The sequence below is a fragment of the Carcharhinus amblyrhynchos genome, chromosome 5 (genome assembly GCF_965287045.1).
Source record: "Carcharhinus amblyrhynchos chromosome 5, sCarAmb.v2.hapA, whole genome shotgun sequence".
Classification (NCBI taxonomy): domain Eukaryota; kingdom Metazoa; phylum Chordata; class Chondrichthyes; order Carcharhiniformes; family Carcharhinidae; genus Carcharhinus; species Carcharhinus amblyrhynchos.
Genome location: NC_137328.1, coordinates 63,077,851 through 63,105,344, shown reverse-complemented (window position 1 = coordinate 63,105,344; position 27,494 = coordinate 63,077,851).

Here is a 27,494-nt window from a genome sequence, read left to right as displayed (position 1 = left end):
AGTTGTGCATTAATGTGGCCCATACTACTCAGTCCACCTATTATTAAATTCAAAGATTTGATTTGCTCCATCTGCAGCCGTTATAAAATCTCTTCAACCAGCTTCACGGCAAGGGAACTGGAGGCTTGCAGGTTGCTGGCTCCCCCGCTTCCTGGCTTCCCTTTAAAAAATTCTACAGGTCACAGAGGCATCAGAAGATTGGTACATCATGCAGCAGCATTATTTTCAAAGTGTGCCCATGCCTGGCCTTGCCCTACAAGCAATTGAAAATTCAATCCTCTATTTCTTTCTCTCTCTTACTCAAAGGTGGTCCTTAAACACTAACTCTTTCACTAAGCTTTGGGTTATCTGTCACAAAGTCATACAGTGATAGAGGTTTACAGCATGGAGACACGCCCTCGGGCCCAAGTAGTCCATGCCGCCCAGTTTTTACCACTAAGCCAGTCCCAATTGTCCGTATTTGACCCAAATCCTTCTGTACCCATCTTACCCACATAACTGTCTAAATGCTTTTTACAAGACAAAATTGTACCCACCACCCACCTCTACTACTACCTCCAGCAGCTTGTTCCAGATACTCACCACCCTCTGTGTGAAATAAATGACCCTGTGGATGTTTTTGCATCTCTCCCCTCCCACCTTAAACTTATAACCCCTAGTTTTAGACTCCACGACCTTTGGGAAAAGATGTTGACTATCTACTTTATCTATTCCCCTCATTATTTTATAGATCTCACCAAGTTTCTGACCCTTCAGGCAAAAAAAGTCTCAGTCTATCCAGCCCATCCTTACAACATCTTAGTAAATCTTTTCTGTACTCTTTCTAGTTTAATAATATCTTTTCTATAATAGGGTGACCAGAACTGTACACGGTATTCCGAATGTGGCCTTACTAATGTCTTTTACAACTTCAACAGAGATCCCATCTCCTGTATTCAATTTCTGACCAATGAAACCAAGCACGCGAATGCCTTCTTCACCATCCTGTCCACCTGTGGCTCCACTTCACTTTCAAGGAGCCATGAGCCTGTACTCCTAGATCTCTTTGTTAGATAACTCTCCCCAATGTCCTACCATTAATAGAATAGGTCCTGCCCAGTTCAACCTACAAAATGTATCATCTCACATTTATCTAAATTAAACTCCATTCATCAGCCCACTGGCCCAATTGATCAAGACCCCATTGCAATCCTAGATAACTTTCTTCACTGTTCACTATGCCACCAATCTTGGTGTCATCTGCAAACTCACTAACCATGCCCCATAAATTCTCATCCAAATCATTAATATAAATAACAAATAACAGTGGACCCAGCACCAATCTCTGAGGCACACTGCTGGTCACATGCTTCCAATTTGAAAAACAACCCTGTACAACCACCCTGTCTTCTGTCATCAAGCCAATTTTGTATCCAATTAGGTACCTCACCCTGTATCCTGTGAGATTTAACCTTATGCAACAACCTACCATGCGGTACCTTTTCAAAGGCCTTGGTAAAGTTCATGTAGACAACGATGACTGCACTGCCCTTATCTACATTCTTGGTTACTCCTTCAAAAAACTCAAATTCGTGAGAGATGATTTTGCCACTCACAGAGCCATGCTGACTGTTTCTAATCAATCTTTGCCTCTCTAAATGCCTGTAGATCCTGTCTCTCAGAATAGCTTCTCACTTCTTATGCCCTGCAGACATTATGCTCACTGGTTCATAGTTCCCAGGCTTTTCCTTGCAGCCCTTATTAAACAAAGCCACATTTGCCACCCTCCAATCTACAGGCACCTCACCTGTGGCTGTCGATGATTCAAATATCTTTGTTATCTCCTGAGCCTCCCACAATGTCCTGGGACACATTTCATCAGGTTCTGGTGATTCATCTACCTTGGTGTGCTTTAAGACTTCCAGCAGCTTTTCTGAAATATATACACCCCTCAAGACATCACTATTTATTTCCTCAAGTCCCCTAACATCCATGCCTTTCTCAATAGTAAATACCGATGAAAAATATTCATTTAGGACCTCATCTCTCTCTTCTGGATCCACACATAGAAGACTTTCTTGATCCTTAAGAGGTCCTACTCTCTCCCTAGTTGCTCTTTTGCCCTTTATGTATTTGTAGAAGCACTTTGGATTCTCTTTTGCCTATCTGCCAAAGCAATCTCATGTCCCTTTTTACCCTCCTGATTTCTCTCTTATCTCTCCTCTGGCAACCTCTATACTCTTCAAGGGAGCTTCTTGATTCCAGCTTCCTATGCATGTCATATGCTTCCTCTTTCTTTTCGACCAAGGCCTCAATAACCCGAGTCATCCAGGATTCCCTACTTCTACCAGCCTTCACCTTCACTCTAAAAGGAATGTGCTTAGCCTGATCCCTGGTTAAAACACTTTTTAAAACCTCCCACTTACCTTTGCCTGCCAACAGACTCCCCCAATCAACTTTTGAAAGTTCCTGTCTATTACCATCAAAATTGACCTTACCCCAATTTAAAATTTTAACTTTTGGGTCAGACTTAGCATTCTTCGCAGCTATCTTAAAACTAATGAAATAATGGTCACTGATCCCAAAGTGACTCCCCAAGGGGAGGTCAAGTTTTGCCCTCTCTCTCTAGTCGTGCCATCCACATACTGAATGAGAACTTTCTCCTGAATACCTTTAACAAAATGGCATGGCGACAATAATCTCTCCCTCAATGTCAACAAAATGAAGGAGATTATCATCTACTTCAGGATGCGTAGAGGAGAACTTGCCCCTGTCTACATCAATGGGGACAAAGTAGAAAGGGTTGAGAGCTTCATTTTTAAATGTCCAGATTACCAACAACCTGTCATGGTCCCTACCATGCTGACACTATAGTTAAGAAAGCCCACCAATGCCTCTACTTTCTCAGAAGACTAAGGAAATTTGGCATGTCCGCTCTCACCAACTTTTACAGATGCACAGTAGAAAGCATTCTTTCTGGTTGTATCACAACTTGTTTTGGCTCCTGCTCTGCCCAAGATTGCAAGAAACTATAAAAGGTCATGAACATAGCCAAATCCATCACGCAAACCAGCCTCCCATCCATTGACTCTATCTACACTTTCCGTTGCCTCGGCAAAGTAGCCAGCATAATTAAGGACCCCACGCTCCCCGGACATTCTCTCTTCCAGCTTCTTTCGTCGGGAAAATGATATAAAAGTCCGAGGTCACGTACCAACTGACTCAAGAACAGCTTCTTCCCTGCTGCTAATGACTTTTGAATGGACTTACCTTACATTAAGTCGATCTTTCTCGACACCCTAGCTATGATCGTAACACTACATTCTGCACTCTCTCATTTCCTTCTCTATGAACGGTATGCCTTGTCTGTACAGCGCTCAAGAAACAATACCTTTCACTGTATGCTAATACATGTCCCAATAATAAACCAGATCAAATCAAATCAAATTCTCTCCATCCAAGCCCTAATACTATGGCTATCCCAGTCAATGTTGGGAAAGCTAAAGTCCCCTACTATTACCATCCTATTTTTCTTTGAAGCTACCTGTAATCTTCTTAAATATTGGCTCTCATTTTCCCGCTGACTATTTGGAGCTGTAGTACAATCCTATCGATGTGATCCCTCCCTTCTTATTTCTCAGTTCTATCCATGTTGACTCAGTGGGCGATCCCTTGGATATATCCCCTCTTAGTACTGTCCTGATAGCTCCATATCTGGCTCTATTTTAATAATGCTCTTATCATAGAAACATACTATCATAGAATCCCTACAGTGCAGAAGGAGGCCATTTGGCCCATCAAGGCTGCACTGACAACAATCCCACTCAGGCCCTATGCCTGTAACCTCACGCATTTACACTGCTAATCCCCACAACACGAAGTTCAATTTAGCATGGTCAATCAACCTAACCTTATGAAGCCCAAAAGGAAGTTCATGATATTAAAGATGATATATATATATGCAGGTTGTTATTGCTACTGAGAGAGATCAGTCAAACACTTTTTTAGGGTATGGATAGTTTCAAGGGTTCTCTCTATACATATGTGACAAAAAGCTAACCAAGTTAACAAAGGGAATTAGGAAGATTCGGAGATGCAACTGACCTCTATGTCACACTCAGCTGTATAATTTGAAAGTTTTTGGGGTTTCTTGAACAATGCTATGTTTTCATCAACTTCATTTGCTTTTGCCTACAATATTCCCTTCTCACAGGAGGTGAAAAAGATATTGCAAAGTGAAAATCAATTCTGCATAACCAATTTTCATGTTCTTTTCTACTTGTTACTGGAAATGGATACATCAAACAAAAGACAAGATGGCCTGTTGAGAAACCAACTGTCAGGAAAACTCAGTCAGAATGAAAAAGATATGCAGAAACTATCTGGAACTTCAAACTATGTCTGGGTTCTTCAACTATTTATTTCCTTTCTTGTGAGTCTCACATTTAGGTTCTTGCAGACAATCATTTGGTGACAGACTGGCTGAATAGAAAAGGAAGCAGCTGGTATTCACATATCCATTTTAGCTGGCCCAATCCTTTCTTGGCTTTATTCCAATCAGATTTTTAGCTTTGTAGCTCATATTTGGGGAAATAGATACTTTGACTAGTGGAAAGAATCTTTCAGAGAATATCTTTCCATGTTTTGAGACTTTAACATCTTTGGTGTTTTCTAATTCCAGACCTGGTAGCTTCTTATCAAAATGACAAAAGGTAGGCTTTACACAGGAATGTTTACAGAATGGCAATGCAGAAACAACACAATGGTCCTTTTCTTATTCTCCATTCTCATTAATTGGTTAACAAAGGGAAGATTGGCTCTCTGCAAAACCATTGTAATTTCATTCCTGATGTTACATTGGCCAATCTTCAAGTGATATTAAGAAGGTGGTCAAAAACAGCAAAGGCATTAGCAGTGGCCAGAGTCTTCAATGGCATGTTGTAATAGAGCATGCTTCTTATTTAATTGAGACCTTGAAATTAAGCAGCATCAGCACCTACTTCACAGAATCAGAGAATTGTTACAGTACAGAAAGAGGCCATTTGGCCTATCATGTCTGTACTGGCTCTCCAATTGAGCAATGCACCATGCTATTCCTCCACCTTCTCCCCATTAAACCTGTGCCTTCTTCCTTTTCAGATAATATTCCAATTCCCTTGTGAATACTTTGTTTGAATGTGTCTTGACTACACTGTAAGGTAGCACATTCCAGAACTTAACCACTTGCTGTGTGAAAAAGGTTTCTCCTCATATCTCCATTTCTTCTTTTGCCAATTATCTTAAATCTGTGAGCTCTCATTCTTGATCCTTCCACTAGTGGGAACAATTTTCCCTTCCCTATCCAGCCCCTCATGATTTTGAATACCTCTATCATTATTCTTTTGACTCCTAAGCTTTAGAATCTGAACTGGGACTGAGAACTGTTCAGGCAGCAGCTTTTAAAATATTATAAACACCATTAGAGCTAACCCTCTTCTCAGCCAATGGTATTGGAACCAAAATGTTCTGTCCTTATCTTGTCACTATTAAGCTCTACACTTTCATTCATCTGTTTGGTAATTAGTTTTCCCTAAAAGCTTTTTCATATCTGCTTAAATACTTAAGTGTTCATCTCTATTGCATCCATTTCACCCAAATGTTATTCCTTCCCACTTAAAACTCACCTTTTTTCAAACAACTCTTATCATAAACCTGCCTTCCTGGTAATGTATTTTGAGCATCTAAAATCACAGATTTCCATACTGAATATCTTTGAGTCTTGCGTGCATTCCACACTTTTGCCAACTGTAGTATTAATCTGTCCGGAGTTGGCATTATCAAGGTTCCACCGCACCTTAGTTGGGGACTCCTGTTCAGTGCTTCATTTAGTTTTGAGCATTCGCTAATAGTTGGATGCTAAGAGTCCTCAAAATCCAATCAGTGTGAATATTATTTTTATTCTGTGATATTGATGAAACTATCAGTAATTTGGGCCACATTCTATTAAGCAGCCTAGTGTTCCATTTCTTTCCTAAATACAGTGAAAAACCTGCACTCTGCTGACATGTAATTTAGTGAGGCATGTCACAAAATTTCACTACTGGACAACTGCTGCCTATCATGCTCAGGATGTGGGAATGCCGGCGTTGGACTGGCGTAAACACAGTAAAAAGTCTGACAACACCAGGTTTTAGTCCAACCGATTTATTTGATAATAGACTCACAAGCTTTCGGGGTTAGTCCCTTCGTCAGGTGAATGGAGAGTTCTGGCCTCAGACAGAGCATATAAAGCACAGACAGTTTAGAGATTACTGATTAGAATGCGAATCCTTACACCTAACCTGCTGTTCAAGACCTGAAGTGGCTGACAATGTGAGTGGAAGGAGCACTGATCACAGGTTAAAGAGATGTGTATTGTCTCCAGACAGTACAGTAAGTGAGGTTTTGCAAACCCAGGCAAGTCACGGGGGTTACAGATAGTGCGACATGAACCCAAGATCCCTGCTGAGACCGTCCTCATGTGTGCGGAACTTGGCTATCAGTCTCTGTTCAGCGACTCTGCGCTGTCGTGTGTCGTGAAGGCCGCCTTGGAGAATGCTTACCCGAAGGTCAGAAGCTGAATGCACTGAAGTGTTCGCCAACAGGAAGGGAACAGTCTTGCCTGGTGATTGTCGAGCGATGTTCATTCATCCGTTGTCGTAGCGTCTGCATCGTCTCCCCAATGTACCATGCTTCGGGACATCCTTTCTTGCAACGTATCAGGTAGACAATGTTGGACGAGTTGCAAGAGTATTTACCATGTACCTGGTGGATGGTATTCTCACGTGTGATGATGGTATCCATGTCGATGATCCGGCATGTCTTGTAGAGGTTGCTGTGGCAGGGTTGTGTGGTATTGTGGTCACTGTTCTCCTGAAGGCTGGGTAGTTTGCTGCGAACAATGGTCTGTTTGAGGTTGTGTGGTTGTCTGAAGGCAAGAAGTGGGGGTGTGGGGATAGCCCTGGCGAGATGTTCGTCTTCATCAATGATATGTTGAAGACTCCAGAGAAGATGTCGTAGCTTCTCCGCTCCAGGGAAGTACTGGACGACGAAGGGTACTCTGTCCACTGTGTCCCGTGTTTGCCTTCTGAGGAGATCGGTGCGGTTTATCGCTGTGGCGCATCGGAACTGCCGATCTATGAGTCGAGCACCATATCCTGTTCTTATGAGGGCAGCTTTCAGGGTCTGGAGGTGTCTGTGCTTTATATGCTCTGTCTGAGGCCAGAACTCTCCATTCACCTGACGAAGGGACTAACCCCGAAAGCTTGTGAGTCTATTATCAAATAAATCGGTTGGACTAAAACCTGGTGTTGTCAGACTTTTTACTGTATCATGCTCAGTGCAGAGATGTCGTATGATGACCTTTCAGTCAATACTTTTAAAAACTGGACACAAGCTATTAAACTGCTGAAGGTAAATCTTGTGACCTTTGGCATTTGAGCTACTAACAGTAATAAGTCTCAAACAATAAACATCTAATTAAATATGGATATTTGCAGCCATCTGGAAAATTCACACAACTTTTTGTTTAAGGACGAGCCAACACAGAACGCTATGGAGTTTTCCAAACTCCGATCTCCCTGCTTCGTACTGGACAAGGGGAAGATCAAAACTTAGTTGATGGCAGTTGGAACTGAATGACTCCAAACACTGTCCCATTGCAACATGCTGCTTTTCTTTTCTTATCCAAACTGGATTGGGTGGACGTCGGAGGTGTTAACCCACAACACACGGAATTGACATGAATATTACCCCCTTATTTGGAAAAGGCCTTGAAATGATAGAAAGTAGCATGGCAACGGAGCCATGTTGTATGCTTTTAAAATTCAGCAAAGAGCTGTTTGCGGGCAGACTCACTGAAGCCATTGAAACCATCAATTCAGGCATCGAACCATACTGAAAATAAGATGCAAGGCATCAGGCCACTGAAGTAAGTACCCTGTTCCAGTAAAATTTCAGCTGAGAACGAAACACTTAATAGTTTGACTGCACAAAACCTCACAACCTGCTCTGAACTCTTCACTTTGTGTGATTCCCATTTCAACTTTAAAGTATCAACTCCATTCAATAACTCAATCCTGCTACATGGGAGACCTAAAATCGTAAACAAGAGACTGAACTAACTGTAATTAGTAGAAGTGTATTACCTTTATCCATATTTAATCATTGTGAGTGTATGTGAGAACAAGAGTGCTTTTCTGATGTTGCAATAAATTTGGGGTAGATGCGTCAGAATAGATAACCTTTATTTTTAAACTTACAAAATCATGTGGCTGAATTATTGAAGTGGGATATACAATCAAACAGGGTAAGAATGTCTTTTCATACAAAACATAATATGGCACAGTGGTTAGCATTGCTGCCTCACAATGCTAGGGACCTGGGTTCACTTCCAGCCTCAGGTCACCGTCTGTGAGGAGTTTGCACCTTTTCCTCATGTCTGTGTGCATTTCCTCCAGGTGCTTCAGTTTCCTCCCACACTCCAAAGATGTGCAGATCAGGTTGATTGGCCTTGCTAAGTTGTCCCTTAGTGTCAGGGAGATTATCAGGGTAAATGTGTGGGGTTGTGAGGGTGGGATTGTGGTCCGTTGCAGGCTCGATGGGTCGGGTGGCCTCCTTCTGCACTTTGGGAATTCTATGATAATGATTCAAGGCAGCAAGGAAACAAATAAATTCTGTCTGTGACATTGTCCAATTGAAATATCAGCACAATGAATTCATGAACTGCTACACAGCTTTCTGTTAGTCACAATAACAAATCACATTTCATTCATAGCTCATAAGTTCACATCATACAGCGTATGGCTCATGCAGCAATATCCCATCAACCCACTTCATAACAGATAATTTTACTTCAAGTAGGCATTTTTAGTGTGCTGACAAAACTCCTAGGCTTTCTATCTCTGGTAACCCCTCGAAGCATGAAGAGCGCTTGCAATGGAATATAACCTCTGGTAAGAATCGACATGCGGAGTCTTTTAACATGGGAAGGCAATGCTCCACATCTACCACATGATTCTGTCTGACCAGGACTCTTTCCTATTCATTATGGCCTGCCATAGTTATATTGCAAGGACTTGCAGGTTGATAATCAACCTGTTTGGCTTCAAGGAAGGCCAGGGATTTTGGTCAGTGAGGAATCAGGGTTGTTGGCAAGGACAGGGAAGGTTGTAAGGTTTGGGTTTTAGAAGTTGGGGGGGAGGCACAAGGCGGGGGGGGGGAGCAATCTTTTGTTGGATGGAGAGATTCTTCAGATGGGAATAGGGGACCCGCAAGGGAGATACCCCTTTCTTCCTGTTGTTGAAGTAACAGGCTTATCATTAGGCGGGTAGGCTAGCTGACACCCTATCCACCCACCATCATATGGGGGTAGGCTGGAAGATAGTGCGCTGGTGACCCATTTTATTTTACATGCCTTTGCCCCCACATTCCATATAGCAAGATAATTTGACTGTAGCTCCAATCAAAACAGTGTCCCAACCATGAATTAATGCTCACTTCTTTTTGTGCTTTGGTTGACTTACAAACTATATATGGTGGCACTGTGGCACGATGGCTAGCTCTGCTGCCTCACAGCACCAACATTCAATTCCAGCCTTGGGTGACTGTGTGGAGTTTGCACCTTCTCCCCGTGTCTCCACATGCTCCGGTTTCCTCCCACAGCCCAAAGACGTGCGTGTTAGGTTGACTGGCCTTAGTGCCAGGGGGACTAACAGGGTGAATATGTGAGGTTATGGGGATAAGGCCAGAGTGGGATTTTGGTCAGTGCGAATTCAATGGGCCAAATGGCTTCCTTCTGCACTGTAGGGATTCTATGATTCTATGTTTAACTTACCATTTAAATTAAGGTCTTCATGAAGCCTTCCTCTGTGCCAAATTTCCTGATTGTGTATTGTAATCTTGATGCAGTGCTACCTAATCAATGAGGTGTTTGTGGTTGCTAAGGAAGATGATATCATAACAGCTAATTGTCTGCTACTGTGATGCCATGAGATAATCATAAAAAAGTATGAAGAAAGAAACATATAAAAAATAAAAATAAATATTTTGGGCTGACACCAATATACCTGAACACCCTGCCCCTCACAATGGTACACATGACTGTGTTCTTTATGTGATTGCCGGCAGAGAAGCCCAGGTTAATTCTTGTTTCAGGGAAATAAGATAAATATACCAACTTCAATACTAACATCTTTACCAAATTGTGCAAACAAGTTTAATCAATCTTTAAACAGAAATACAATAAAGAAACTATAAGGCAGAAATTGGATCTCATTGTGACCTGAAATTATGTTTTGAAATGCTAACATATGAGTGCTTAAAGTATTCATCTGAATCTCTCTCTCTTCAATAGTTTAAATGGCCTGCTGCACATGCACCTAAACTTTTATAATACCACAAAGAACAGAATGGCAGCTATCAATTTCTTAGCTGAAAAACAGACAACTAGCCAATGGTATTTGAGGAGTTCCTCAACCAGAGGTTCGAGGAGCGCCCGATGCAATTTTCACTTGAATCTGTAGATTAGTGGGCAACACATGAAACTGTTTTGGGTAGCACTGAAGTTCCATGTCAATTGCGCCATCCTATCTCCAAATTTTAGTTATGAATGGACAAGCTGTATGCCGTGCACACTCCATCCATTTAGACTAGGCCAGAGCAGCCTGACCAGGGTGAAAGGGAACCGTTACTGGTTATTCCAAGAGGAGAATTTAAGCCCAGTATTCATAGTTAAATTTCTGAATGCTTCCAATTAACAAAACCTAAAGCAATGAAAGAACTCTCTGGGTTTGCAGGGGCTGCCCTGACAATTTGAAGTCATGAGCAGAAGTTAATGGGTGGTGGTGTGTCCCACTCCGCCATCCAAAATGTGGGCTGGGAGCATGTCCTTACTGGGCACAACTGCACCCACAACCATTTGGTGAAACTCCTGTTCTCACTTGGGAGGAAGTGAGAGCTGCCAGCCAATCTGCACAAATAAATTCACTCAGCCTGGAACCATTTGTGTCAATCTTTTCTGCACCCTTTCTAATGTCATGCGGGTTTAACAGAACTTCCTTGCTTTAGTATTCTGTACCCCAGTTAGAATCATTGAATCCCTACAATACAGAAGGAGGTCATTCGGCCCATTGAGTCTGTACCAACCACTATCCTACTCAGATAATATCCCCGTAACCCCACACATTTACCCTGCTAATCTCCCTGACACTAGGGTCAATTTAGCATGGTCAATAAACTTAACCCACACATCTTTGGACCGTGGGAGGAAACTGGAGCACCCGGAGGAAACCCACACAGACACGGAGAGAAGATGCAAACTTCACACAGACAGTGACCCAAGGCCAGAAATGAACCTGAGTCCCTGGCTGTGAGGCAGCAGTGCTAACCACTGCACTCCCGATTTACGTTTTATTATACTTTATCAAATGATATTTCAACCTGACCTGCCACCAATTTCAGTGCCGTGGCCGCAGATAGAATTTAGTTGGGTGGTGGGGGGGTTTGTTTCAGTGGAGTTGGAAAGGCCAGGGAGAGAAGGAGCACCTGGGGAGGGTGATTTATCATATCTTTTCCCACTTGAGGCCTGAGTAGCATAATATCTAGGCATTTGCCCTTTCCTGACTTCCTCCTGCAGGCCTAAAAATTGTAGGGAAGCAGCCTGTATGGCCACTTGAGTGCCTCAACTAGGGTGAGAGTGGACAGTCTGCCCAGGTCTCACCCGTCCCCTATAACTTTATGGGCAGGGTTGGGGGACAGCAGTGGAACAGCAGGAAGGGCACTCGGGAACTTTGCTGGCAATATCCCCCCCACCCATATGCCAACCCCAATCCCCACCTACAAACCTGAAAATTCTGACCATGATATTTTAGTATTCATTTTTGAACATTACTTCTAATATACATGTTGAAGGCAATTAAAAAGGGATAGGATGGAATAACATAAACCAAAGTACCAAAACAAAAGCTCAAGTAAACCGAATGAAAAATACAATAACAAGCCACACAATAAGAACTCAAGTGAGAGGAACATAGAACACTACAGCACAAACAGGCCCTTCGGCCCACAAGTTGCGCCGATCATATGCCTACCTACCAGGCCTATCTATAACACTCAATCCCATTAAATCCCATGTACTCATCCAGAAGTCTCTTAAAAGATCCCAACGAGTTCGCAAAAAAACAAGTAAAAAGACAACAGTTAGAATAAAAATGAAAATCGGATCAGTTCTATAGTGGAACCAATCCACAATGCCAAGAGGAACATCTGCTCCAAACTGACACAATTCAGTAAAACTTTCAGCTTCTATAACATTCAACACCAGAGTGACGATGCCTTCAACCTGGTATCAAGCACTGGACATGCAGGAGACACGTATAATACAGTGATGGGAATGAGGATTCTGCTTTATATTTGCCTAATTCTTTGCATCCTCCACTGCAGGTGCTCACATTCTGGAGGCTTGGCCACCTCGGTCAGCAGCAAGCCAGCACTCCACCAGGACACACTCAGAAAATGCACCATCACATCATTCCCCTGCACCCTCCACCTGCACAGAGACAATCAGCTCAGTGGGAACGCATTTGCGAATAGGCTCAGGGTCACAATCTAATAATCACATCATGGACATGTTCCCACAGCTGATGGACGGTGTGGCAGTTGAGGACACTGATTGAGGACAGTGGGAGACCAGGTCCATGCTGATGATGGGCTTCTACCACAAAGAAGCTGCTGGAGATTCAGTGGCTCTGTACAGTCTTGTGCAGAAAGTGGAGGAGACCATCCAAGCCTTGAGATTTGCTATCTCGGGCATGTGAACACATGACTTCCTCCATGATGAAGATGATGGCTGCCATTGACCGCAACGTCCAGCAGAGCACACAATGGCTGCCTGACATGCACTCACACCCGCATACCATCGCACTGGCTATAGGGTCCATTCAGCAGTGGTTAAATGAGAGGGGGAAATGGCACTTTGACCATACTCCAGTTATCTCTTCTCCTTTCTGAGCTGGGGAGGCACCATTGCACAGTGACATGGAGAAGGAATATCAGCCAGCCTCCTCAGTGGCATCATCTCCAAGTACTCCAAGAGTGAGCTGCCTTTTCTCATCCCCTTTGCCAGTGACTGCAGTGACTCCAGTAGGTGTGGCTGAGAGGGATACCACATCATCTTTGCAGGAAACACTCAGCAGACCAAGGTCATCTCAAGTAAGAGGACGTTGCACTTAGCAGCAGCCTTTTTTCAGGTGGAAATTAACAGGTCTTGCAGGAATCTCACTCTGCCTGATATTGGGTTTGAATGAGTGTCTCACAAAGCTTCCTTCATGCATTCACCCATCACCCTGGCATCTCTAAATGGAGCCGCACCATACCAACTTTCATGGTCATCTGACTCTTCCCTTTTTCCTTCATCTAAGGGTATGTCTAACTCCTCCATCTCTCTGGCTGATAATTCCTCAGCCCCTCTGTGGTGAAAGGTTGTGTATGGTGCAGCATACCACAAGGTACTGCAACATTTCACCTGAGCAGTTCAGGCAGTGAACCGTCATCTTCAGAAACCCAGTGGTCAATTCTATTATTGTTCTTGTCAAGCCATAATGGGCATTGCACCCTCAGCTGTCTCACCCTCGGGTGCTACCCATTGTTTACTTTCTGGCTATTGATGTACATGGCCCAAGGCCATCCTCTCCAGTTTCTCTCCTCCTCCACTGATCCTCCAAAAACACTGGGTGCAATGAATGCATCTTTCTTGCATGCATTGAACTGTGGTCAGAAGGTAGGCAGGGATACAGACAGCACTATATGGACTTCACTCCTGACCTTATGCCTGTGGATCAATGTAGATCTCACCTCTTTGCATTGACCACACCCTAGTCTCCTCTCACCCAGCCTTTTTTGTTTATTTGTTCATGGGATTTAGGCATCGCTAGCTAGGCCAGCATTTATTGCCCCCTCTTCAGGGCATTTAAGAGTCAACCATGTTGTGATGGTTCTGGAGTCACATGTAAGCCAGACCAGGTAAGGATGGCAGGTTTGCTCCCTAAAGGATATTAATGATGGGACTTTTACAACAGTCAACAATTGTTTCAGGAGCACCATTAGACTTTTAATTCAAGATTTATATTGAATTCAAATTTCACCATCTGCCATGGTGGGATTCGAACCCTGGGTCCCCAGAGCAGGTCTCTAGATTACTAGTCCAGCAGCAATACCATGAAACTACTGCCTATCCAACATCCTAAAAACTCTGGCCAAAGTGTTGCCTTGCCTCAGTTAACAGCTCTGCCATCTGATCCAGAAAATGTGAGTTCAATATTTTCAAAATCTTGGTGAATAGTTCACTGCAATGTTGGGGGAGTCCTGCATTATCTAAGGCAGTAATGAGCTGTTAAGTTAGAAGTTTGCTTGTTCAGGTGAAGGTTCAAAAGATCACATGGTATTTTGTTTTAAGAAACGAGCAAGCAGATTTCACAGTGTACACAGCCTAAACAACCAAGCCGAATAAACTTATCATTGATCTCAATGGCCATTTGTGAAAGCCTGCTGTGGAAACTGGCTGCCACCTTGTCCACAAAACAATTGTAGTTATACTTCAGAAGTGTTTTTTTTTAAATGTTGAACACTTTGGAATGTCTCAAGAACATAAAATACATATGCCATTTCTTTCTTCTTTCCTGATCCAAACTCCACTTACGGTGGTCAATACTGAGGTCTCATAAACTCTTGTTGATTTCCAAAAATCCCTATCAACAAAAACATGTTGACACAGTTTGAAGAAAGCAGTGTAGGCAGTGTTAACTCAGTGCTGGACTTCCTCACTGATGAAAGTCTCTTGGGAGAATTGGCTGCCTTGGTATGGGAAATGCTGCACATACTCCAGAGCCAATCTGCATAGATGGTGCGGGAGATGCTCCTTTGGCCCTTGGAATGTTGGTGAAGAATCTTTGTCACGGCAATATTTTAAAATAGGCCAAGCCTTTTATTGAAGGTGTTGAAAAGGTGAAGCATTTTTGCATGTCCTGTACAGAGTGAGCCATCATGCAGCAGCCATCTGCAAACTCAAGCTCAGGGATGTCCATGGTGGTTAATTTTGTTTTTGACCAGAAATGAACAGGATTGAAAAGCTTCCCTTCCAGATGATCCTGGTTGCTGCTGTAGGAGGTCATCGCAGATGAGGTGGATGATAGTGGTCAGGTAAATAGTGAACAAGGTGGGGTGATCACACAACATTGTTTAATCCCAGTTTGGATGCGAAAGGTGACAGTTTCAGATCCTCCACTTAGGATTGATGCCGGTCATATTGTCATGCAGGAGTGACAAACTTCAAAGGACGATCAAAGTATTGGAGGACAATCTAAAGGGCTTCTGAAAAGAAGAAATATAATCGGCTTTAAGCAAGCAAAAGAGGGGTAGGTAGTAAAAGAAACATAACAGACAGTCTATAGCGTGAAAGGCAGCAGAGATTAAATGGTGCGAAGCCTAAAGAAATGGTAATGGGAAAAGTACAGCTGCAAGGGAAAAAGTGAAAAACAAGAGATGAAAGTGAAAACCAGCAAAGGAAAATAAAATAAAATGGGCCGCAAGTCATGTTAAGTTCAGAAGTTATAATGTGCCCGGTTGAAAGATGAAGTGCGGTTCTTCAATCACACTTTGTGCTTCATTGGAACACTTACGGAGGCTAAGGGCAGAGAGAGAGAGAAAAGTGGAGAATTAAAATAACTGGCCAATAGAAGCTTGAGATCATTCTTGCAGACTGAACATACATGTCCCAAAAAGTGGCCATCCAATTTGCATTGTTCACCCTGAGGCAGAGGAAATCACATCAGAAACAGCGAATGCAACATAATTGAAAAAAAGTGCAAGTCACTCTTTCAGCAGGAAGGAGATTTTGAGGCCTAGGCCAGAGAGAAAGAGCCTTCCTGCCTCACTTCGCTCCACTTTAAGATAAGTAAAGAGAAATAAATCATCAGGGGCCACTGGTTAGGCTGTATTTGACATGCACCATGTGGAGTCCTAAAACAGGCATTTGGTCCTTGATGAGCATATTCAGGAGCATAAATAGTATGGCCTTAGCACCTGGCAGGTGGCTACTTCAATTTTGGAAACAGTTACACATCTTGGGAAGAGTGGGTGCAGAATGCCTCCACCCAAATTCTTTCCCCAAGCACTTGTTAATGCCCAGAATTTGGATGCAGCACGTGCAAATTTATTTCATACATTCCCTCCTTCTCCCTTCCCCCCTCCCCCATCCCACCCCGCCCCAAACATGCCAGGTATCACACAATTCATAATATCAAAGGTGAAATGTTAAATGAGATGAGACAAGATAGGATTGAACCAAACTAATAGACTAAGCTTAAGCTGCCAAGACAAAGAATATTGGACATGCATCAACAGTCACTTGTCCAGTCCAGAGTAAAAATGCAACAAAATAGTTGGAAAATTGAGTTTAATAACACTGGAAGTATGAATACTTCAGCACAAAAATATTCATAAACTGGTTTCATAGAAAGCTGAATCTGTTTAAACCAACAATAGTGGTATATATTTTAAGGAAGCTTAATATCTTCCATTATGTAAGAAGGAAAACAGTCTAATTATCTGTAACCTCCATGCACATATTCATTATTACAAATAAAAATGTGAGATACCATATGCAGGACTGAGACAAAGCAAAAATGAATAAAACTTTAGAGTTAAATAGCATAAAGTGATTGTGTTTCTTTATTGCTTAACATATTATCACTACACAATAGTTCAGAGAGAAGGATTTAAATTTTGAATCCATGTTTCTCATTATCAAGAGGAACGGATTGTAATAACACACATTCAAAGATCATTTGAATCAGCAAGTGCTTTTACTAAATTGGATGCAATGTAGAGTCAATAACTAGTGCTTAAAGGATAATCTTATAGGAGATTTTTTTTTGAGTGCCATTAGTATTTCCTTTCCATGGTCTCACTTTACCAAAAACAACAGCAGTATTGGCACTGGATACATTGACTGCTATTGTCAGAATAACCAGTTTTCTATAATAGATATAACATGTCAGAAATAGGCATACAAACCTTTTATAGAAATATAATTTTAACATGTTATAATATGGGACAGTTCTGCACAGTAATCAGCTTTTAAAGTCATGTCTATGTTGCTTCTATAACCCCAGTTCTTAAGCTTAAATAAACATAACCAAATACTAAACTCAGCTATAAAACAGCCACCTACATTTTACTGACAATAATGGTTCTGTTTTCTGGCAATCCAAGCTCTAGGTAGCAGACGCCAATGATTCAACACTTCTTAACTCATCCCAGAACATAACCGCACCATTGAATATCAAGCCATTCACTTCAATTTGTCTCTAACCTTATTTCTTCTAGATACCTTCCATCCATGCCGTCCAAGTTCAGTTCCACATGCCCCAAAACAGCCCTTCCTGTCTCTTTCCCAAGATCACAAACAGGACTGACTTGATAGGCTAGGGTTTCAGGCTGCTCCTGCCCCTATGCAGTGATTTCTTTCTCATAGAGGTTAACATCATGGAAACAGGCCCTTCAGCCCAACTTGCCCATGCCGCCCTTGATTTTCAAACCCCTAAGTTAATCCCAATTGCCTGCATTTAGCCCATATCCCTCTTTATCCATCTTGTCCATGTGACTATCTAAATGTTTTTTAAAAGACAAAATTGTACCCACCTCTACTACTACCTCTGGCAACCTGTTCCAGACACTCACAACCTTCTGTGTGAAAAAATTGCCTCTCTGGACTCTTTCGTATCTCTCCCCATCACCTTAAACCTTTGCCCTCTAGTTTTAGACTCCCCTACCTTTGGGAAAAGATATTGACTATCCAGATGATCTGTGCCCTTCATTATTTTATAGATCTCTGTAAGATTACCCCTTAGCCTCTTGTGCTCCAAAGAAAAAAGTCCATCCAGCCTCTCCCTATAATTCAAATCATCAAGTCCCGGTAGCATTTTAGTGAATCTTTTCTGCACTCTTTCTAGTTTAAGAAAAGATATCCTTTCTATAACAGGGTGGCCAGAACTGCACACAGCATTCCAAGTGTGGCCTTACCAATGTCATGTACAACTTCAATAAGACGTCCCAACTCCTGTAATCAATGTTCTGACCGATGAAACCGAGCATGCCCAATGCCTTCTTCACCACTCTGTCCACCTGTAACTCCGCTTTCAAAGAATTATGAACATATACCCCTAGATCTCTCCCCAACAGCCTACCATTAATTGAATAAGTCCTGCCCTGGTTCAATATACCAAAATGCATCACCTTGCATTTATTTAAATTAAACTCCATCTGCCATCCGTCAGTCCACTGGACCAATTGATCAAGATCTCAGTTGCAGTCGGAGATAACTTCCTTCACTTTCTACTGTGCCACTAATCTTGGTGTCATCTGCAAACTTACTAACCACGCCTTCTAATTATCATCCAAATCATTAATATAAATGACAAATAACAGTGAACCCAGCGCTGGTCTTTCTATCTTGATTTTACTTTTTCTCCCTTTGTCTGGTCTCTCCCCACCCACAACTACGACTCTTCTGATATCATTCATCACAGTAAGACTTTCCTAACCATCTCCTTTTTACCATGGATATCCTATCCCATGACATTTCCTCCACCACTAGGTTGGTCAAAGGACTTTCTGCTTCTTCCTTGAAAGGTAGTTCAATCAGTTTCCATCCACCCTCACCCTTCTCAGCCTGGCTGAATTGTTCTCACAGTGAATAACTTATCCTTAAACTTCACTCACTTCTTCCAAATAAAAGGTGCTGCCAGCTTGAGTCCTAGTTTATGTCTATCTTTTTGTAGGATCTTGGAAACATTCTTGGTCCAGTTCTGCTTAGACTCGCTCCCTCAATTCATTTCCAAATACATTGATGACTACATTGATGCCATTTCCTGCTCCCTGAACTTCATCAGGAGACTGAAGGGTAATCTTATAGAGGTCTATAAAATATTGAGGGGCACAGATCAGCTAGATAGTTAATATCTTTTCCCAAAGATTTCTGGATGAGTATATGGGATCTAATGGGATTGGAGGTTATAGATAGGTCTATGGCTTAGTAGGTATAGAAGTGATCGGCGCAACTTGTGGGCCAAAGGGCCTGTTTGTGCTGTAGTGTTCTATGTTCTGTGAAGCTCAACACAAGCTAAAGGATCAGCACCTTATCTTTTGATTAGACAATTTCCAATCTCACAAACTCAGGTTTGAGTTCAATTATTTTAGACAATAACTTTTGACCCTATTTTGTTTCCTTCTCCTCTCTTGGGTTTTGTTTTATTTTCATTTTTCCTTCATTTTCATTTCAGCTGCTCGTGATTCCACCATTCATACCTCCTCTCGTCACATCTTTTGTAGCTTGTCCATAGCCACTCCTCTTGGCCTTTTACCACCATCCTTTTTTTTAATTTAATCCCTCCTACCTTCCATCTTATCACAGACCTCCCCTTGTATTTGTTTGCACTCTCCCTCCTTTCACTTGCTTAAAGCCTGTTACACTTATACATGGGGCGGAATTTTCCATGCAACTCACCGCATGTTTCCTGGCAGCGGAAGCAGTATTGGTCAGCAGCAGGGTTTACTAATCCCCTTGCCTTTGGGAAACTGGCAGGGATGCATCACCAAAAGTTCCCATCAGCATGAACAGCCGAAAGTTCCAACCATTGACATAGTTTATCTCTCTCCACAGAGGCTGCCTGACAGGCTGAGTATTTCAGCATTTTCTACCTTTATGCGGTAATATTCCACCCAGTGCAGAAACTGAATAACAATAATTTCTGCCATTCACAGCTGAGGGGATAAGCAAGCTGACCAGATACCCAGACATTTACAATACTTTGACCATAAATAATGTATCCTAAGGAATGTGAAAGTCAGTATGAAACTTCCAATTGGCTCATTACTATTTGAGTTTGCTTGGTTTCAATCTAAACTTGAAAAGGTGCTAGATAACCCATTGTGAGTCAAAGCATGAATTTACTCTTCCCCAGCTCAATGGTAAATATTTTAAGCAAGGCGAACGCAAGTTGTGTTCCATGACCTTGATCATCTGTTTCCCCAATGCTAAAATAACAAAGATTCATCTTGAAAGAATCAATAGCTTTGATGATTTTACAACATTTTAATTCCTTGGGAATTCACAGGAAAAGACACAGCTAGTAATTATCTTCAAATCACTCAACACAACTTAAGATCTCTCCAAACAAAAGGTAGAAATTTTGGACCCAAAAGCATGGAAGTGCAAAGAGCAATCAATTCTTTCCTCTGCAGATAGTCCCTGCTTTCAAAGGTTTGCAGTTAGATTCAGTTGTTTGCAGAAGTATCTAATTCCAACTTGCCTCCTTCAATAAACCAGTCTGAGACGTTCATGCTAGAAAACCTTGGATGCATAATCACATTCATCCTCTCAAACAGAGAAAAGAATCCTCATCAAACAATAGCTCTAGGCCCAACTCACTGATCAAAATCGACTTCAAAGCATTCACAAATGTTGGGGGTGGAAATTGGGATTGTATTCCCTTATTTGAGAAAATCACCAACTGGATATGATCAGAAAGTGATTATTAAATGGCATCCATTATCTGATAAAAAGCAAACACTTTCTGAAATGTTCATGGCATTCATGGAGAAACTGGATCCTGTAGCCTTCCTTGATATGGAAAACAGTGTGACACACTGAAAAAATTCAACTTTGTGAAAAAATTTAAAGGGATAATTTGGTATGCTAGAACTGTGAAATAAAGCAGAAAGCGCTGCAAGTACATAGCCAATTCATCTAGATCTGAAAAGAGATAAGATAAGTTGATGTTTATGTCCTTCATCATGAAATGGAGGGAGACAGTCTTACAGCAACAGATCAAAACAAAGAAAGAATAATAGGCAAAGACTTATCATCCTAAACAGCTAACTGTCCTGATAAAGGTTTTAAGTCCTTGCAAAAATGGTTTTCTTTTAAATATTGCATATGTATAAAGTGGTGGCTCAAGAATAAAGTTTAATTTTGGTGTAGAAAATGATTAAAGGGACAAAAGACAAGTAAAACATCATTCATCAGCAAAAAGTTGGGAGGCGCTTTCATGCAGCACTTACCAACAACCTGCTCACATTGCTTGGGTTGGGTTCACACAGGACCTTTCAGCTCCAGACCTCATTATGTATGTTTGGACCCCAAAGCTGCAAAGAGTTGAATTGGAGAAGGGAATTCACAGGAGGACAAATTCAACCCATCCAATTACTACCCCATCAATCTACTCTTGATCATGCAAAGTGATGGAAGGTGTGGTCGACAGTGCTACCAACGACACTACTTCAACAATAACCTGCTCGGTTTGGTTCCCAGAGCCAGTCAGCGCCTCACCTCATATAGCCTGCTTCTAAACGTGGTCAGAAGAGCCCAACGCAAGACATGAGGTGAGAGGAATTGCCCCTGACATCAAGGCAGAATATAGCATCAAGGAGCTTGAATAAAATTGAATTCAGTAGGAATCATGGAGAAAGTTCTCCTCCAGCACAAAGGAAGGTGGTTTTTGGTTTTGGAGGTCAGTCATCCCAATCTGCAGGAGTTCCTCAAGATAGTTTTTCAACCATCTTCCGCTGTTCATCAATGACCTTCCCTCCATCATAATATCAGAGACAGTAATGTTCGCTGATGTTTACACAGTGGTTAGTACAACTCATGACTCCCCTGACACTGAAGCAGTCCACTAGCAGGAACACCTGGACAAGGTTCAGGTTTTGGCTGATTAAGTTGGAAGTAATGTTCATGCCACTCAATTGCCAGGCAAAGGTCATCTGCAACAAGAATGAATCCATCCATCTCCTGTTGATATTGCTGAGTCCCCAACAAACATACAAACATACAAATCAGGAGCAGGAGAAGGCCACTCAAGACCTTGGGCCTGTTCTGCCATTCCGTAAGATCATGGCTGATCCAATTTTAACCTCAACTTCACATTCCTGTCTACCCCTGATAACCTTTCACCTTTTTGCTATCTACCTCTGTCTTAAAGATATTTAAAGACTCATTCAAGGGAGAGAATTCCAAATTCCCACATCACTCTTCGTACTCATCCCTGTCTTAAATGGGAAACACTTTAAGCGGTGACCGCTAGTTCTAAATTCCCTGACAAGAGGAAATATTTCCACATCTACCCTGTCAAGTCCCCTTAGGATGTTTCAATCAGGATGCCTCTTATGCTTCTAAACTTCTAAACTCCAGCAGATACAAGCCTAACATGTCAGGCTTTGCATCATAATACTACCTGCCCATTCCAGGAATTAATCTAACCATCTCTGAACATCTTTCTTTCAATAAGTTGACTACAGATCTGGACCACAGTACCCCATGTAACAGAAGATAACTGGACTCTTGCATCCCATTCCCCTTACAATAAAATCTAACATTCCATTTGGCTTGCTTGCCTGCATGATTACCTTTTGTGATTCATGCACTAGGACACCCAGATTCCTCTGCATGTCCAAGTTCTGCAATCTCTCATCATGTAGATAGTATGCATTTTTTTGGACAACATCACATTTCCCCACGTTATACTCCATTTGCCAGATCTTTGCACACTCACCTAACATATCTATGTCCCTTTTAGCCTATGTATATCCTTTTCACAAGTCATTATCATATCTAACTGTGGTAACATGACCCCTTTAAGAGGTAATCCAATGCGGACCATGTGATCTTGCCAGATGTTATGGAGCAGAGGCATGGGAAGTTGGGCCAATCTGAGCAAGGGCATGAGTCCTGGAACTGGGAGGACCTCAGTTGGAGCCAGGGAGGAGAGGAAAGCAGAGCTATGCAAATGTTCTGTCAGACCCTCATTGTGTAAATAGTCATTATAGTTTAATAAACTTTTCTCCTTGCTGAAGCCACATTGGCGACGAAGAAAAACTTTATCTGTTGTCAGGAGATCACAGCACACAGTTAGAGGGAGAGGAAAGTGATCATGGAAGAAGAGAAAAGTGCAGGTGTCCTTAAGATGCCTTTGATCAGTAAGATAGAGCCATTTAACCCAGAACTTGAGAGCTAGGGGGCAATACATCAAAAGGTTGCATTATTTCTTTATGGCAAATGAAATCACTACAGAAGAAAATCAAAAGGTGATACTATTCAGCCTGTGGCCCACAAACTTACGGCCTGCTGAGAAGCCTCACATCACAGATAGCTCCATACACAAAATCATTCAATCAAACAGTGGGACTGGTCAAAGACCATTTTAACCCCAGGCCTTTGATTAGATTGTTGAGTTATAAGTTTTATTCTGCTGTGAGGGGGTCAGGGGAGATATGGGCAGACTGTAATGTTTAGCAAAGCACTGTTAATTTGGGGGAAATGTGAAGAGACCATTTGGTCTGCAGCATCAAAAGCCTCAATATATAAAGAAAGCTGCAGAGATGGCCCAGTTGACAAATACGTTGATCAAGGCATGAATGAATAACAAGGTGTTCCCAACGAGGTGAACCATTTGTGGTGGGAAGCAACTGCTGCAGGGAAGGCCCCAAGTGAGGGTACAGCAGCACCTCAGAGGGGTAGTATAACACCAGGGATGGAACATGTTTTCGGTGTTGGGGAGAGCAGTCTCAGGAGACAGGCCAGTGCAAAAATTGTACCTGTTCTCATTGCAAAAGAAAAGGTCATTTGCAGGCTTGGTCCAGAAAAAAGCAGGTAGGATAGAACACACGAAAAAAGACAGTTGAGGCAATATCATTAAACCAATTGGCTGAGGAACCAAACAAGGGATCTGAAACTCATAAGTTAAACCTGGTCCAACTCAACAAGATACAATATTCCCATATAGTCCTGATAGTCTATGACATACCCCTGAAGGTGGAGATCAACACTGGAGCTGCGGCCATGATCGTAAGTGATCAAGCATTCAGATATCTCCAGATATCTTGAGGTTGAGTCATTCCAAGGCCATTTTATCAACCTCTATGGGAAAGATGCTGAAGACGGTAGGGACAATTGAAATAATTGTATCCTATAGGAACCAGAGAGCACAGTTACCCATTTTGGTGATTAAGGGTCACAGGCCTTGATTCATGGGTCAAGAACTGGTTGAAACAACTAAAATTGAATTGCCTGGAGATTTTGAATGTCAAGGATGGAGGTTTTCAAGAACTTCTGTGCAGATACTCAGAAATTTTCCAGAAAGAACAATGGCTATAACTATGAATGCTCTCAGTGCCACAGTATCCTCCTCGCTCCTCTCCCACCTTCCCCACCCACAACACAAATACATCTCCCTAACCCCATTTCACTAGATTTATTGCTATGTGGTGGACTTGGCCAATGCTTGGATAACCTCCATCTATTCCAGTTTACACGTTACTCATTCAATGGACTAAATGACTACACTCTTTGCAATACATGTGAGGGCAAATGCTCTGTAAGGGTGTGAGATTCTTTTGACGCTGGGGAGAATGAAGGGTAGTGGTGGGTGTGGTGTCTGGATTCCCACTTCTGAACCTGACACCTATGAGGTTCTGAGGTGATGTTTCCAGAAGGCTTCTGCTGGTTTTCCAGGATGTGGAGATGCCAGCATTGGACTGGGGTAAGCACGGTAAGAAGTCTCACATCACCAGGTTAAATTCTAACAGATTTATCTGGCAGCATAAGCTTTCAAAGCACTGTCCCTTATAGCTATAGTTCTTTTCTGGAAAATTTCTGAGTATCCGCACTCACCTGATGAAGTGGCAGAGCTCTGAAAGCTTGTGCTGCCAAATAAACCTGGTGGACTTTAACGTGGTGTTGTGAGATTTCTTACTGTGGTTCTCCAGGTGGCCATTTGTCTTTGGAGTCACTTTCACAGAGGGAAATAACTATGATTGTGGTAAAGGATTACTGCATAGACATCAATAATTGGAATTATTCAGAATTAATCTCGCATGAATGTGCTTTTACGCTGACAGCTCATTATTGCCTTTGTTGTCACAATGGTGTTGCTAACATGCTGTGCGTCCCTCCTCATTTCAAATACAGATTTCAGATAAGTGCCCCTTTAATCGTAGGTGGGAGCGGGCTATCGTGCAAAATAACAACAATGAAGTAGCCACCCTTCTTACACTCCTCCCAATTTTCTTACTATGCTGTCATTTAACATTGTACACTTTGTTTTCCAAAAAAATTAACATTCATGCATGCATTTGTTTTACTATTGAATGAAATAAGTCATTACATTATTACATTATAAAAGGTGTCGATAGAGGGAATAAAGTTAAAAGATCATTGTTCAGAATGAAACGGATTTTGTTGGACCTTAACCACTTAGGACACTAAAACTATTAGATGTATAATTCTACCAGAAGACTGATGGAGCTTTAAGGGCAGGATTCTCTGATCATGTTCGCTCTGCCACCGTTGCCAGTGAGAACTGAGAATTCAGCGCTCAGCCAAAACTCCATTCACTGCAGTGGGACCAGAGAATCCCAATCGTGGACAAGGTCGAAGATTTCTGGTATAAGACATTTTGACGTTGTTGTTCATGTGTGTTACCTTTGAGGATTCCTCTACATTTGAACCAAAAACCATACAATATGAGTTCAAATTCTCCCCGACAGAGGTTCTGTAAGGTGCTAATACAATCTTTATTATTTCCTTAATTTACAACCAACAAACTGAACTGAAATCCACATTTTTACAATTAAATTCATATCTGCAGTATTCAGACTTTCCTTAATTTCCCCAAATGTCCAATCACTTTGCTTTGTCTTGCTGCTTTTAGCATTTTGTGTTCAGTACTATTGTTTCCATTAAGAACAATACAACAATGCATTCTGTGAGGCACAATATAATAACTTTATGAATCATGCTGTTCTCCACACCAGTTTTACCCTGGACTTCAATCAGAAACAACTTCTACTGCAAGAGATAGAATCACTCGCAGCAGTTGTCCATCCTTGAATTTTGCAGTGAACAGGCATGTCTGTAAGAGATTATTATCAATCCCAGTTCTACATTTGTAAACTTTTATGCTCTGCTGGTTCTCTGTTTTGTGAGGCAGAGGTTTCAAATTGCCTGCCCCACACACCCACTCATGTGGATAAAGATTGCTCCTTATTGATCGGAACTTACTTACGGCATTCTAAAAAAAGCATTCCAGAGATCAATGGTCGCTGGGCTCCACATGCCCTTGGGCTCTAGATCTAGTGGTTGGCTGAATTGCCTCCACAACATAAGCATGTAATAAAGGATTGTAACAGTTCACCGAACCCATTCTTAGTGCAGATCAAGTACAATTTACCATCTCCTTTACTCTTCCTTGTCCATTTTATTTGCTGTCGGAATGTTCTGTCATTCTGATTTGCAAATTGAGCAGCTTCCAATATATTAGCTCATCCTCACATATCCATTACTCAACTGTACTTGCCACTATTCAATTCTGTTTAGCCCACTGTCTCAACTGCAGAAGCCATTGTGCCTTAAATGTAAAACCTATGTTGAATTATCACTCATTACCACTAAGGCATTTCAGATTGGTCATCAGCATAACTTTGTTATTTTTCCTACAATTTTTGACATCCAAGCAATAATGAAAGATCATACACATGGATCTGCCATTAAAGACAATGAAAAATATATCAAACTTCTCTCAAACTACATATCAAAATCACAAAACAGTTGGAAAATCAAAAACATATGAATATTCCTGATGGCTGCTTGATTGAGACTTTCCCATAAAGTCATATTGAACTTAAGCATCATGGAAAATATTAAGTATTTCTGAGGAAATAATAACATATTATATCAATATAAGCTCTTTCATTGTTTTAGACGTTAATGTTATACATCAGGACGCCAAACATTTGCCCATGGAGTTCTTAAAAGAACAACATTCTTATGTTTCTTTTTCTTATTTTGATTTTTCCAGTGTTGTTACTTATATTATTTTATTCTCAGAGTTTTTTATATAAAAATCTTTATTCATTTTTGATTGCTTTGTTTAAACCATGCAGTTTATGTTCATTAAGAAAAAAAACAAAAAAACAAAAGAATGCAATGAGCATTTACAGAACTTCAAGAGGAGAGGATAAAGTTTAAAAAATAGTTGATGTATAGCAAGCATTTGCAATACAATATTTCACAATATCTCTGGAAGGAATAAGACATTGAACTGCAAGTTGCAAAGTTATTTGGTGGTCATCAAATCAAGTTACAATGACCTTCTTACAGCACTTTGGAAAGAACTTCATTATTGAACTTTGACATTTATTTATAGTGTCACAAGTAGGCTTACATTAACACTGCAAAAGAGTTAATGTGAAAATTCCCTAGTCGCCACGCTCCGGCACCTGATCAGGTACACTGAGGGAGAATAAAGCACGCCAACACATCTAACCAACACATCTTTCAGACTGTGGGAGGAAACTGGAGCACCCGGAGGAAACTCATGTGGACATGGGGAGAACATACAGACTCTGCATAGATAGAGACCCAAACTGAGAATCGAACCTAGGTC